Genomic DNA, 4,040 nt, shown 5'->3' with positions numbered 1-4,040 from the left:
GCCCCCCCCCCCCCCAACATATCGGGAAAGCTTCGCTTGGCTGATCGGAACTATTTAGACGAGGAGAACTTTTGTCTTTCAGCGTGGATCAGTATGTACGAGGAGAACCAGAACTGGTAGTCTGCCTTCTGGAAGTTTCTGTGTAGGTGTGTCCTTTCTCTTTGCTATTTCAGCAGAAGGGGGGGATTCCCCCCCCCCAAAAGTGCTTAAGGGCCTACCTGCCTCATTAGCCTCTTTAAGCAGTGTGTCCTAAATAAATTGGAACAGTTTATTGTCGGAACAAACATCCATGCCCAGCTCCCACGGCTGAAAGCATTTTCGCTGTGGAGGCCGCTATTGCACTCTGGGGCGGCTTCTGCTTCCTGTCTTTGCTTCCCCACCACCACCACCTGCACGGAGAATTGATGCTTAAATTATGTACCTACAGTTTAATCCACAAGCTTCCCTATGTGATGGGGGGGCATTTTAAAATAAGCCCGAATGTTGTGATGGGTCTTTTCTTACCGAGGCGATTAAAGTGTGTTTACAACCCAAAAGGGTACTGCGAGACCAGCGTGTGCGTATCTGTGGTTATCTCCGTTATGTCTTTGCCACCACCTTTGAACGATGACCTTTTTAAAATTTTTGTATGTGTGTGTGCCTGCATGTATGTGTGTGCCCGTACCTGGAAGTCATGGCGACCTCTGGTGACTCCTCCTGGGGCACGGAGGACGTTGCGAAAAGTGGCACGATAGCCTGACTCTGCCTCCCGGCCCTGGTATTCCTTGGAGGTCTCCCGTCCAAACACTTGCCAGGGTCGGCTCAGCTTAGCTTCCATGATCTGACGAGATCGGGGCTTGCCCGGGTCCTTTGAACGATGACTTTCAAAGCTTAGTCCTTGACTTGAATGATTTTGATGCTACATAACATGAGAGAGAACCCCCACCCCTGAAAGAGGTTGCAGGCAGCTGCGTTAGCCCACCGTGAAAGCCACATAACCCTTTTTATTAGGACCGGCCAGAGTGACGCAAAACAACATGCCAGCCTCTGAATTCTCCAGAAGTCTTCATTTCTCTGGATGTCTGTGGGTTTGCTTCAAAGTGGGAGGGAACAAGACTGGGGAATTTCATATTACCCAGTTTCACCCGGTTTCAAGCCGGTAATGTTTTGAAGTGAACCGGTACAGGGCTGCCATTTCACACAGGGCTTTCCCCTTCCAGTAAAGAGCTGGATCTGAAGCAGTTTGCCATTTCAGACTGCACCGCTTTCCCCCCGCCGTTTTTTGCCCGCGTGGGTGATCTCCGGCTTTTTTTTTTAATGTTCACTTTATAGCGCTATAGCACTATAACAAAACACTCCAGGCATTCCAATGACGTTGATATACTGCTATTTCGTTATAGCGCTATAAAGCGAACGTTAAAAAAAAAAAGCCGGAGATTGCCCACACGGGCAAAAAACGGCGGGGGAAAAGCGCATCGGAACAGGGAGAGGAAATTGAGGACTACTTGGAAGCGGTTGACAGGTAAAACGCTTCAGCCCCGTTTCCTAAACGGGACAGAAGCGTTTGTGTGTGAAATGACAAATATATTCCAGAAGGGAACCGGTTCTCAAACGGTTCTGTCTGAAATGACAGACCAGAAACCGTTTGGGAACCGTTCCTCTTCCGGAATATATCTTCTGTCTGAAATTCCCCTGTGTCAGATTGGTGACGATCGGTAGCCGTGTAGAAAAGAGTCCAGGAGCAAGGCTCCCTCTAAGCTGTGGAGTCTTGTGAGCAGAAATTCTATTCTGTGAGCTACCGGCATTAAAGTTGCGAGCGAGCGGTTTGGCCGCTGCATAAATTAGTTTGCTCTGGAGCCCTCCTTCCTGAGACAAAAACGTGTGAGCCGGAGGCCAAAAGAACTGTGAGCTAGCTCACACTGACTCAGCTTAGAGGGAACACTGTCCAGGAGCACCTTAAAGTCTGGAGGCACCTTAACGACGAACAAGATTTGTGGCAGGGTAGGAGCTTGCGTGAGTCAGCTGTATCTGAAGAAGTGAGCAGTGATTCACAAAAACTCATACCCTGCCACAAATTTTGTTAATTTTTAAGGTGCTGCTGGACTCTTTTTCCATTGGGTTGTTGCCTCAGCCTTCTGAAAGCTGCAGACCGAAAGGTCGGTAGTTCAGCAGTTCGAGACCCGAGTGCCGCATGACAGAGTGAGCTCCCGTCTCTGGCCCCAGCTCCTGCCAACCTAGCAGTTCAAAAGCAAGAAATCACAAGTAGATAAATAGGTACCACTTCGGTGGGAAGGTAACAGCGTTCCGTGCGCCTTGGTGTTTAGTCATGCCGGCCAGATGACCACGGAAACGTCTTCGGACAGCGCTGGCTCTTTGGCTTGGAAACGGAGATGAGCACCGCACCCCTAGAGTCGGATTTCACTGGCTTTCGAGCAAGGGAGACCTTTATCTTTACCAACATTTTAAAAAAATCTGTACAGCCAGTCGAATCTTGCAGTGGCCCATCAGAAGCCTGCCTGGGCAAAAGCCCCACTTGGCCACGCCCACTTTCTAAAAATAACGCCAAGAAAGGTGTCGGCACCATGGCGCCCACGGGCCTTGTGTTGGGGACCCCTGACATAGTTCCCAATGGAAGCATCTCATTAAAATTATAAAATGCGGCAACTGACCTGTTTGATATTCCTGGACTCGCCTTGGTTGCTGGGGCAGAGTAGCGGCAAGATACCACTAGGAGCAGGTGTGATGTATTGTTCACTTAGAGAGGGTGTTACCACTGTGACTGAATGTTGCTCACATAATACTACTGTAGAACAAGTTTAGAGTCCAGTGGCACCTTTAAGACCAAGGTATGACCTTTCGTGTGCATGCAGTTTGGTGTAGTGGTTAAGTGTGCGGACTCACTCTAATCTGGGAGAACCGGGTTTTATTCCCCACTCCTCCACTTGCACCTGCTGGATGACCTTGGGCAAGCCATAGTTCTGATAAGAGCTGTCCTTGAAAAAGAGCAGTTTCTGTCAGAGCTCTCTCAGCCCCACCTCCCTCCCAGGGTGTCTGTTGTGGGGAGGGGAAGGGAAAGGAGTTTGTAAGCCACTCTGAGACTCCTTTGGGTAGTGAAGGGCAGGGTATAAATCCAATCTCTTCTCTTTTTCAAATACGTTGGAATGGCAGGTAAGGTTTAAACTTATAGACGGGCTAAACAGCAAATTAACATGTTAACATGATGATGTGCAAAGGCAAACTCAACAACGAGCTAAGATCCACAGTTGTAAACAATGCTCCCTCTAAGCTGTGGAGTCCTGTGAGCAAAAATTCCACTTTGTGAGCTACTGGCATTAGAATTGTGAGCAAGTTACCATCTTGCTCTGGAGCCATCCTTCCTGAGCGAAGACAAAAACATGTGAGCCAGAGGCTAAAAAACTGTGAGCCAGCTCACACTAGCTCAGCTAAGAGGGAACACTGGTTGTAAAGCAATAAATATGTCAAAATAGCAGATAAATGTGTAAAGGTATCTTTTATGTTAGGCTACTGAGAATTGCAAAAGTGACCTCTCTAGCATTGTTCTTTTCAGAAAGTGGGCAGGGCATATCAGCTATCCTCATTCAAATGAAAGGGGTTTACCTGCTTGCAGCAACTGGAATATCAGGCGGACTAGTAAGCATCTGTGTTTTCCTTCGCCAGCGTGTGGCTCCCTTTCTCCCCCTTCGTTTCTCTTTCGTCCCCAGTTTCTTTCTCCCTGTCCCATCCAGCTTTTCCTTCCGTTCTTTTCATCCCCCTTCTGCAATTCTGTTGCAAAACGAGGGGGGAGGTATTATTTTTGGCTCCGCCTCCCTGCGGCAGCCATCTTAGAAATGTCACTGACCATCCCTTCTCAAAATTCCAAAGGTTCCTGCGAGCTAAAAAAAGGTTGGGGACCCCAGATCCGAGGAAGGCCCATATCTATTTGCCTGTATTGCATCTGTAGTGTTCTAGGAGTGTTACTGGTGGCGTTCACGAAGGAAGGACATTGTCGAAAAAGTCCCTCCTCCTCAATGGGATAGGGGGAGGCTTTGCCATCAGCACTT

Source organism: Gekko japonicus, unplaced genomic scaffold, assembly GCF_001447785.1.
Source record: "Gekko japonicus isolate JY-2015 unplaced genomic scaffold, Gekko_japonicus_V1.1 scaffold3719, whole genome shotgun sequence".
In the NCBI taxonomy this organism is placed as follows: domain Eukaryota; kingdom Metazoa; phylum Chordata; class Lepidosauria; order Squamata; family Gekkonidae; genus Gekko; species Gekko japonicus.
The sequence above is the reverse complement of the archived record's forward strand: the minus strand, read 5'-3'. Positions refer to the sequence as shown.